The 12,093-nt window shown below is 35.2% G+C and overlaps 1 non-coding gene across 1 annotated transcript; it reads right to left on the reverse strand.

The window, feature by feature from the left end:
- Window positions 1-4,152: 4,152 nt before the first annotated feature.
- On the reverse strand, window positions 4,153-4,259 carry LOC148790489 (small nucleolar RNA R71). The gene has a single exon (XR_016078989.1). It is a non-coding gene; the product is annotated as a small nucleolar RNA R71 (small nucleolar RNA).
- Window positions 4,260-12,093: the final 7,834 nt, after the last annotated feature.

Here is a 12,093-nt window from a genome sequence, read left to right on the forward strand (position 1 = left end):
ATTTGAGATTATACTATTTATTGATAAGCTAATATATTTTTAGTACTTATTGTATTTTTGTAATTAATGTTTTTTTCATTATCAATATATTTTCAATAATTGTGTATTTTCGCTATAAATTTTCAATAATTATGGGATATTAAACTATTATTATATATCAGAGATGAGACTACTAATTTAGCTAAAATTATGAGTGTTCATGAGTTGGTTCGGTTAAGTTGTAGGCTACTTTGCCAACCAAAATTACCTAGTCAGGTTGGGGAGTTGATCGGCTGAAACCGACTAAACTTTTGTTACAACTAACTTACGCAAGTTGTATTGATTTAGGTCGATTTTTTTAGTTTAATCAATCAGTTCAAAAAATTTAAACTCAGAAATTAAATTTATTTTAAAAAATTATAGTGCAATTATTAAAAAATAAATTTAAAAATTATATTTATGATATAAAAATTTTAGACTAAGAACCTACTTTTCCATATTAAAATTTATATTTAAAATATAAAATATTAATCTATGTCCATTGTTAGGTCATTCAATTTTGGTCGGTTTACAAATGGCCAAAGTGAAACTGATCTAGCTTTGATTGAATTGGGAAACTTTTGAACCAAAACCGACCCAAAATACTAAAAAATCGACCAACTCAGGTCGAGTTGATCGGGTTGATTGGTTTCATTAGTTTGAGGAATATACCTAACTAAATTAATTATTGTTAGGTTGGGGAGTTAGTCAACTAAAACTAACTGACCCACTCAACTTGTACCGATTTAGGTCAATTTTTTAGTTTGGTTAGTCGTTTCAAAAGATTTAAGCTTAAAAATTAATTTTAATTTCAAAAAATTACAGTGCAATTATTAAAAAATAAATTTAAAAATTAGATTTATGATATAAAACATTTTAGACTAAGAAATATGGGAAATTTTCCACTTTTCATCTTAAAATTTATATTTAAAATATATAATATTAATATATGTCCATTGTTAGGTCATTCGATTTTGGTTGGTTTAGAAATGGCCAAAGTGAAACAGATCTAAATTGGTCGAATTGTGAAACTTTTGAACCAAAGCACCTAATATAGTAGAAAATCGACCAACTTGGGTTGAGTTGATCACTTTGGTTGGTTTCATTAGTTTGACGAATAAACCTAGGTTGGATCTCACCAAACCAAGGTTGGATCCTATTCTACTCGAATTGCCTAAAAAACTAGTTGCTGAATTTATTTTTCTATGCATCTTTAGCTTGTCTTCTCACTTGCATACAAGGTGTTTGGTCCAATGTGTTAGAAATAGCTTTGTAGTTAGAATTTTAGATTTTCATTAGTTTTACACTTCGGCTGGTCAAATAATAGTAGACTGATTTATTACTAGTAGTTGCTACATAAGTCATCGTGGGAACGATACTCTACTCACTACTCTATTATTTAAGCGGCTAGTGCACTTGCTAGTGTCACAATGAGCCACACATCAAGTTTTTGGCACCGTTGCCAAGGACTTGTTGTATCAATATTAGGAACTATTAACCACTGTTAATCTGATTTTCAATTCTGTGCATTATAGTTCAGATTAGTATGCATGAAACTCCATTGTTGATCTAGTTAGTATGCATGAAAAAAAAATGATTTCTGATCTTCATTGATGATTGTTGTTTTAGTCTCAGTAGTATAGTCTTGCATATTTCATAAAATAATGTTCTAGTTTCAGTAGTGGAGTTGTGTTTTCTTTTGTTCTGTATACTTCATAAAAATTGTGTGGTTCAGATCTGCATACATTCACTATCATTGCTGAAATCAGAATGCAGATTTGAGCACACAAGAATAAAATTTATGTTTGCTTTTCTAGTTTCAGTAGTGTAGCTGCATTCTAGTCTTGCATATTTGATAAAAAGGGTGTGGTTCCGATCTGTATACATTAATTTTCATTGTTGAAATCAGAATTCAGATTTGAGCACACAGAAAAAAAAAAAAATTCATTGTTGATTTCTTTAACTGTTAGCTGATTTCAGTTATGTACAAATCTGCATATAGTATTCTTCATTACTGATATTACTACTCTATTTTTTTTTTCTATTGCTGATTTGTTTGGTTTTGATTATTGTTTTAGTGCTGCTAGTTTAGCTGGTTTTTGGGTCTATATAGCTCATAAAAACAGGGGAGTTCAGATCTGTACACAGATTTCAGTACTGAAATCAAAAATCAGATCTGAGCACACCGGGAAAAAGAAAAAGAGAGATTTTGTTCAGTAGTATAGTTGTATTACTTCTTTGTGTTCTATTTCATCTCAAAAGAAAAGAAAAAAAAAGAAAATTATCAATATATGGTTGAATGATGCATAGGCGGCTAGTACAGTTCTGATTGCATTAACTGTGATTTATAGAATTCAGACCTGAACTTATTGCTATAATTGCTTGCATATTTTGTGGTTCAGATCTGATCACACTACTTATCACTTTTGCAATCAAATCTGAACACTTAACGAAGCATTTTTGTTCTAACTTGGTGCTTTCAATTCAGAGTTTCAAATCTGAAATCAGACCTGTATTCACCATGATTTCAGATCTGAAACCCACATCAATTCGGAGATTTAGCAGGTCTTATGGGAAGCAAGTTAGAACAAACCTGATATACAGACCTGAAACTGTGCTACCATTCATAACCACTGATCTCGGATCTGTATACACCAATTCTCCTTGCTGAATTCTCATATCAGCCCTGATCACAGTAGATGGCAGCCATACAAGCTGCTGAAATCTAAGATTGCAGATCTGAATGTGTAAAAACCATGCATAGCATCTGTACTGAATAAGGTTAGTGGTGTGAACTCAGATTGCAGATCTGAACTCATTATAGTTGCTATAGCTTTTGCTCTTTTTGGTCTGCTTTTTCTTTTGAAAATAATGAGATTTCAGATCTGATTAACTTACCTATCACTTCTGCAATCAGATCTGAACACAACTGTACTATTCTCAGGGGCTATCGAATTCAGATATGATCTCAGTAGCAGTCACAGCTGTTCTAAGTATCAGTACCTGTTGTTATATTTATTGTTGTTTTCAGTAGCTTCTGAGATTTCAGATCTGATCTCAATTTTATGTAGAACTGATGTCTGAATTGCTATCTCACAATCCTATTTACACTAATTTCAGCTCTGTGTATTGACCTTCAGTAGCACACAGTAGTCTTTCCATTTGAAGCTCAGACCTGAACACAGTCACTGCTGATCCGCATATGGCTGTCCTCAGTAGCTACTAAGATTTCAGATCTGATTTCAGATCTGTATATTACTGTTCTCAGTAGCTACTGAGATTTCAAGTCTCAACATTTCAGATCTATGTAATCTTATCACTGATTTCAGTAATGTGAAGAGAAGGAATTTGTAAACTGTTGTTCTACTCTCAGAGGTTACTGATTTCAGGCCTATTTACTAAGAATTTTTTTTTTTTTTTTTTGTAAATTGCAGTAGCTAGCTGATTAAGAATTTGTAAATTGCTACTGAATTCTGTATATTGAATAAGATGTTGGTTCAGATCTGCTTTTAGTTAGCTGCATTTATTTATTTTAGGATGTAGGTTTTTGTATTCCAATAATTCACTACATTTTCAGTTGTAATAAGATTAATTATTTATTTTCTTTTGTGAATATTGGCCTTTTTATTGCTTTGACATTTATAGTTTATGACAATCAGACCTGAACTAGAGGAGATCCTTTACGACCCGGAGATTGAACGGACTCTCCGTGTCCGTTTGAGAGCTGCTAGGCAAGTCAGACAAGAAGCACAAGAAATGGCTGAACAAAGAACTATGATGGATTATGCTAAGCCCACCCTCAACGGGACTACCTCCAGCATTATCAGGCCAACTATTGCTGCCAATAACTTCAAAATTAAAGCGGCCATAATCCAAATGATACAAAATACGGTTCAATTTTGTGGTATGGCCCATGAGGATCCGAATGCCCATATTGCTAACTTCTTGGAAATCTGTGACACCTTCAAACACAATGGGGTAAGTGATGATGCCATCCGGCTGAGGTTATTCCCATTTTCTTTGAAGGATAAAGCCAAGGCTTGGTTGAACTCATTACCAGCAGGATCTATAGCCACGTGGGATGAAATGGCTAGCCGATTCCTCTCTAAGTATTTCCCCCCCTCTAAAACTGCAAAAATGAGGAATGATATTACTACCTTTTTCCAGCAAGAGGGGGAATCTCTCTATGAGTCTTGGGAACGTTACAAGGAGCTACTAAGGAGGGTTCCTCACCATGGCCTTCCGATTTGGCTGCAGGTGCAAATATTTTATAATGGTCTGACCGATTCAAACAAGACCATCTTAGATGCAGCAGCTGGGGGCTCCATAAACAATAAGACTCCCGAGGTTGCCCATGCACTCATCGAGGAGATGGCAGCCAATAACTACCAATGGCATTCAGAAAGGACACCAGTTAGAAAGTAGCATGGCCTTCATAATGTGGATACATACACAGCTCTCTCTGCACAAATAGGAGCACTTAGCAAAAAATTTGATGAGATGCAGATGGCAGCTATGCATGTACAGTATGATAAGTGTGGGGGAGGCCATAATAGCACTGAATGCCAAGTTGGCAATCAGTCTTTTCAGTCCACAGAACAAGTAGACTTTGTTGGCAACTTTACAAGACAGCCAGGAAATCAGTACCATCATGCCCATAACCCTGGATGGAGAGGCCACCTGAATCAGCCATGGCAGAATCAGCATGCACCTAAGCCTTTCCACCAAAACTTCCATCAGTCGGAACTGAAATCTAACTTGGAGGAGCTGATGACCAAGTTCATAGCTAGTGCGGAAACTAGATTTCAGAATAACGAAACATCGATAAGGAACTTGGAAACTCAGGTTTTGCAGTTGGCACACATGATTTCAGAAAGGGTTCCGGGTACCTTACCTAGTAACACCGTGGTAAACCCAAGGGAACAAGAGGCTGTTAGGAGAATTCCCAATTCAGATACTTAGTCATAAACTGTCTTACCTGCTTTCAGGGAAGTCCTCTAAACACCTCCTATTACTTGATGATGCTCTTGCTAGTTTTATTGTTACTCCCTAACACTACGAACATTGAGGACAATGTTCATCTTAAGTGTGGGGGAGTGAGCCTGAGAAATAGAATTTGGGGGCTGAAGCCATGCACCTAATTCACCCCAACACACATTTGTAGGCAATGACATATCCAAGTAAACTGAAATCCCCCAAGTTCATTGCTATTTATTAAGTGATTTTAAGAAGGAATACAATGTGTTGAGGGAGACTGATGTACTTGTTAAGTTTCTTTTTTTCTTGTGAATAACCTAGTTTGATATATGCATGAGAAAAGGGGAGCTGAATATGTCTTTCAGCATGACTATCCCTAACTACCTTCATGTGTATGAAAGCACTTGATTTCATTGTTAATGGTCAAGGAAGTTAGTGCACATCTGAATTACTGATACATGAGATTCAACCCAAATTGACTCCACTATTTTCAGTTGAATAGTAAAACTAGCAACTCAGAACACGAGTCTTTTTATCTACCTCAAGCATGTGACCAGTGTGAGATGGAGCATAAAATGCACTCACACTGAAAAAAAAAAATTGTGTGAGATGGAGCATAAAATGCACTCACATAGAAAAAAGAAAAGGGTGATATAGAGCATAAAATGCACTCACCCCTAGAAATAAGTAATGATGGTGACAGTTGAGGTCCAAGTGGGCATACTAAGTTGAACTCTCATTAAGATAAAGTTACAGATGTGAAACTTAGTGTAATTTGAGTATTAACTTTGACAATTAAGGAGCTGAATTATATATTAATTGGGAGTAAAAGCTGGACATTGATGAAATTCATATTCTCCTTTCCTTGGATCTTATACATATGTTAAATGGTAATTTACAAGAATAAGAGTTGAGCACTTACAACAGTTCCCCGACTACTCAATGCATTTCTATCTTAAAAAGTTCACCAGGTAAATAGTGAGAATAGAAGGGGGGAATGTTCAGTTTATGGCTGATGTCTTTGCTTGAGGACAAGCAAAAGCTTAAGTGTGGGGGTATTTGATGTGTGGCTCATTTTGACACTAGCAAGTGCACTAGCCGCTCAAGTAATAGAGTAGTGAGTAGAGTATCGTTCCCACGAGGACTTATGTAGCAACTACTAGTAATAAATCAGTCTACTGTTATCTGATCAGCCGAAATGTAAAACTAATGAAAATCTGAAATTCTAACTACAAAGCTATTTCTAACACATTGGACCAAACACCTTGTATGCAAGTGAGGAGACAAGCTAAAGATGCATAGAAAAATAAATTCAGCAACTAGTTTTCTAGGCAATTCGAGTAGAATATGATTCAACCTTGGTTTGGTGAAATCCCAAAGCAATGAACAGCCTCTCTCGAGCGCATGTTCAATCTATGCATGAGTGATGGTCCTTATATCTCTATCAAGGATCTAATCACCATGCATGCATTCAGATCTAGCAATTCTAGGGCTTCATTTCAGCTGGATGATCATCAACTCAGCTGAATGAACACCAACCGAATTGTGCAAATTATCTCTAACCTTGCACTCAATTCGACTCTTGATTGGCAAATCTGAAATCTTAGAGTCTTTCTCAAGCACTCTAGGAATTCCAAGAAAGAGGAACAATTCGGCCAGACTGAATTAAAGCTACCTGAATTCTTTATCAAGTAATTTAGGTATTACAAGTTCATGATCTGAAATCACAGATTTGATTTTATAGAATAGTAGTTTGGATCTTACTATTTCATTATCTGAATTTACAGATCTGAGATTGGAAAATAGCAATTCAAACCTTGTAAATTCATGATCTGAAATTTCAGATATGAGATTTCAGAATAGCAGTTCAGCCAACAATCCACAATTGATATTCCAAACAAGAAACTTCAAGATTAAATCTACTTTACTCGAATGAACTTAGAAAACAAATTATAGAATTGAATTTGCATAATACATGCTTTGATTACAGCAAGAAAGGAAAATTTGATGGATAAATTACATAAATCTTAGCTGAATTCGATTACCAATTTGTGCAGAAATCAAGTGAGGACGAAACCTTGATCTCCAATTGCTTTCTCCCCCTTCGAATTCAGCTTCTTCTTCTCTTGAAGCTGCTTGTTCCTCCTCTCTTCTCCTCTCTTGCGCCTATCTCTCTCTCTTCTTCTCTCTTAGAACAAGAGCTCAAGGAGAGTTTGAAATCAGGTGTTGAACCCTTTTTCCCCCTCTAGAGGCCTCCTTATATAGGCTTTCAAGGAAGTTCTTGCCTATTCTTGAAGTCTCTAGAATTGGGTGTATTACACCCCTCTTGAACCTTTTAGAGTGCTCCCTCCTTCTCTTCAATAAACTTCTAGGAGTTGCCGCCCCTAGCTCCCTTTGGGTTGCTATTAGGGCTGCAACTTAGCTTGCTTTTAAGCCCATGTAGGCTGCACTCTAGGCTGTTATTTGGGCCAAAAATGGGCTGGGCCGAAATTTCCTTCTTGCTAAGCTTCTTTCCTTGGGTTTTCCAAAGAGTTAGCTTGCACTACTTGGGCTGAATGAAACTCCCTTGCTCTCATGGCTGGGCCGGGCTGAATTTGATAAATTTTGGGCTTTCTTTTCTTGCTTTTGCCTTCTTTTTCTTGAGTTGGCTGCCCCTGAAATCTTTCTTGTAATCAAGCTAAAATAGGGCAAAATCTAATTAAACCGGCATAAAATTTCATGCAAAAACCTCATAAAATATAGATAAATTGTAGGTTCATCAGGAATTGGTGAGCTAAAACTGACTAACCTTTTGTGGAAACCAACACACTCAAGTTGTATCGCTTTGGGTCAATTTTTTAGTTTGGTCAGTTGGTTCAAAAGATTTAAGCTTAAAAATTAAATTTAACTTTACAAATTATAGTGCAATTATTAAAAAATAAATTTAAAAATTAGATTGATGATATAAAACATTTTTTACTAAGAAATATGAGAAATTTCCCACTTTTCCATATTAAAAATTATATTTAAAATATAAAATATTAATATATATATATATCCATAGTTAGGTTGTTCGATTTTAGTTGGTTTACAAATGGCCAAAGTGAAATAGATCCAAACATGGTCGAATTGGGAAACTTTTGAACCAAAGCCGACTTAAAATACTTGAAAACTGGCCAACTCAGGTCGTATTGATTGGGTTGGCCGGTTTTATCAGTTTGATGAATAAATCTAACTAAAATTAATTATTGTTATTTTTGTATTATAAAAAATTATTAAAAGTAGTATATAAAATATGAATAATTATTAATTATTTAAAAAGTTGAAAATATAAAAAAATTGTATACTCTTGTGTTTCTATTAGGGTCATTTACTATAACACACTTTATAGTTTTACATATTTATTTAAACCTACCTTATAGTTTTTATTTTACTAAATCTAGGGGTACAACTTGGGTAGGCCCAGCCCAAGCCCGAACCGGCCCAACCCGGAATTTTACATGGGCTAGGCTTGGATTTTCGGTCCTCAAGTTGGGCTTGGGCCCAAGAAGCCGAGTTTTTTTATTTTTCGGGCCAGGCTCAGGCCTAACCCTTAGGTAGCCCGAACCTGGCCCGAGCCTAGCCCAATTATATATATTTATACGTATATATGTGTATGTATGTAAATGTTTCATACATATTTACAAACATACATAAATATATGTATATATATTTGTATAAATACATTTATATATGTATAATTTTGGAGTGGGTTCATTGAGCAACCCGAGCTCGAGCCCAACCTGAGTGCATTAGAGTGGGTTCAACCGTCTATACTACCTATAAAAGAGCAAATGCCCCTTCTTCATGGAATTTTCATTGGATGCTTTCTATCCATCTTGTCTAAGTATACAACAGGTATAAAGAGGATATATATGTCCTTTACTCTCACTTTAGAAACTACCCACTTATAACCGTTAAAAAACTGCCTACTTATAACTATTCAGAAACTGTCCATAAATTATAAATAGTTGTCTAAGAGATATTGCCATCAAAAGTAGTGGAAGACACATTTGAGGGAAAAATGGTGGTAGGTGCAGTGAAAGCAGTGGAAGTGACAAGATGAACAATGATATCGTCAATGTTGGTATCCAAAGGGGTATCCAAAGGTGTAACAGCTTCTATAGAGGGCTGAAAGGGAAACATACATAGGGGTAGTCCCAAGATAGAAGTGGTGTCCAATAAGAATGGTACTATGGAGGAGTCTTTCATGTCCTTATAAGAGAAAGAAAATTCATCATTAAAACCCATGTCACGTGATACATAAACACAACCAGTAGAATATGGAGGCAACAATAACCTTTGTAGTCTAGGCTATAGCCAATAAATGTGCACAAGTCATTATGCAAATCAAATTTCACTTTATTATATGGTCGCAAATTTGGATATCAATGCATCCAAAAACCCTAAGAAAGTCATAATCTGGGTGATTTCCAAATAAGAGCTAAAATGGAGACTTGTGGCAAAAAGAAGTTGAGGGCAATTGATTGACTAAGTATGCAGCAGTAAAAATGGCTTCTTGCCATAGAGTGCATGGAAATTTGGCATGGTCAACCAATGTGAGCACAGTATCAACAATGTGACAATGCTTAAACTTCGGAAGCCCATTTTGAGCATGAATATGGGGCAACTGAAGCAATGAATAATGCCAACCTCAGAGAGATAATTTTTGAATTTCTTAAATTCACCACCTTTGTTAGATTGAAAAATTTTAGTAGAACAACCCAACAATTTTTCAACCATATTGCGAAAAGAAATGAAAATCGTCAATGCATCAGATAATTAGCTGTAATAGGAAATAAACAAGTAAATCGACTAAAAGCATCAACAAAAATAATATAATATCCATGTCTATCATTGAAAACTAGCTAATGGGGCTGGTCACCATATATCAAAATAAACTAAATAGCAATGTTGGTGGATACTAATGGCTTGTTTGGGAGGGCTGAGCTAAAGGTAGATTTGGTTCAACCAAAAACATGGCCTTCCACTTGGGGCCTGGCTTTATGAAGTGAGCCCCACTCGCACAGCCAGCTATATATCTTTCAACCAAAAACATGGCCTTCCACTTGGGGCCCATTTAGTTAGTTAGGGGCAGGTCCCCCTTCTCATATGCATGCATTTCTACACTTTAATTCTCTGTGCAGAATATTTTATTTGAAATGCGAACCCGAATTAAATACAAATTTGGCTCCTGGTTCAGTTTTGTATTCCAATTTTATGTAAATTTGTATTTTGTTTCAGTGACAGTGCAAATTTTGCATCCAAAAAACTGATGTAAAATTTATACCACCTTCCTCTGATCTTAATTAATAATTCCCTTTACAGTTTACACATAAATTGAGGATCACTTGCTTCCCACCTCACTCTCATGTATTTACACCAATGCAATTAAACAAACTCACGAGCCTCAGAAATATCAGTATTTTCACTAAGAAATGAATCCAATTCATTATTTATAAGATCATACAGGATCAAGGTATTAATTCTTTAGATATTTGGTGGATTAAAACTAACTCTACATATTTGTATTATTTGTACTCCTTCCAAATTAAGCCTAAAGCCCAAAATAACTGTCTCAAAGCCAAAGATTCCGTTGAATTATGTTTCTTTTTGTGGTTTCTCCAAGGTAGTTCAATCTTGAAATTTCTCCCAAGTAGTTCAATCATAGCAGAGCACCAGCCTTCCCAAACAAAGCCCTAAGTATCCTTGTGCAATAATAATAGAATGCATTTAAGGAGGCTTGAGTGGGGAATTAAATCAGTCCAAACTCATGGTAAAAATAAAAGAGGATTGGCCCAAATATTAAAGGTAAACGGCAATGCACCCTTTTACAAAAATATGTTTACAACCTTTAGTAGTTATACAAATATCTGCAGTAATATCAATGAGATCCTCTCTCTCTCTCATAGATATTCTACACTTTTAATTAATTCTCTGTGCAGAATATTTTATCCCATTAGTTAGGGGATCTCATCATCTTTATATTTTCAAGTTGAAAAGTTTTCTTTAGGATTAGTTTAAAAAGAGTACAAAATACAAATATGTGCAGTGTAAATGCATACAAAATAGTACAAAATATAAGGTTTTTCACTACATATTTGTATTTGTACTCCTTCCAAACTGAGCCTTAGGTTCTAGTCGTTTGCAATTTGCAAATATGAGCTAAAAACCAATTTGGCTCCTCCTTCAGTGGTTATTTGTATTCCTATTTGATGTAAAATGTATACTATGTCTCATTTGCACTCATTGACAGTGCAAATTTTGCATTAATATATTCAAGTAAAATTTACACCACCTTCATCTTAATTCTTTTTACACATAAGGAGTATCGTTTTGCCTCCCACCTCACTCTCATGTATTTACACCAACGAAAAGAAAATGACCCTCAAAAATATGAATATTTTCACGAATAATTCTAAAGAATCCGATTCATTATTTAAAATATCATAGAGAACCAAGCTATTAATTATTTAGATATTCAGTGCATTATATAAAGCCCATCCTAGATCACTCTTTTCACTGCAAATTCATCCATGGAAACTCCCAAGTTTAATGCTGTGTGCTTATCCTTCATTTTGTTTGTTGTTCTCCCAAGTCTTTCTGCGCTTTATGAATGTAAGTCCAAGCTCTTGTTCTTTAATTTGTATCTCTTTTTTCTTAATGGGGTTCTTAACCTTCAACACCATTGCTACATTATTTTTCTTCTTGTTGATTTTATTTTGTGGGGAAACAGGTAGAAACGATGGCAATAAGGAGCAAATTTCAAGCTTGGAACCTATGGATGAGATGAAAGGTGTAAAGCTACACGTTCCGCCATGTGCTCCGTTCAAATGTAACACTGGTAAATGCTGGTGTTGCTTAACAGATCCCAGCGGCAAAGCTCCATGTTATTACACCGAAGAAGATTGTCTTAACAATTGCCCTGAACCTCCACCTCAGGCTCAGCCATTTCCATGATCAAGTCTTTCTCATGGATTTTCCCACATGTCTATGAACCCTGAATAGTAATACTATCTAAAACAATGGAGTGCTACATTATGTTTTCTTGTTGGGGTTTCACTCTACGTGATAATTACA

Source organism: Nelumbo nucifera, chromosome 7 (genome assembly GCF_055504915.1).
Source record: "Nelumbo nucifera cultivar China Antique chromosome 7, China Antique-T2T, whole genome shotgun sequence".
NCBI classification, from domain to species: Eukaryota; Viridiplantae; Streptophyta; class Magnoliopsida; order Proteales; family Nelumbonaceae; genus Nelumbo; species Nelumbo nucifera.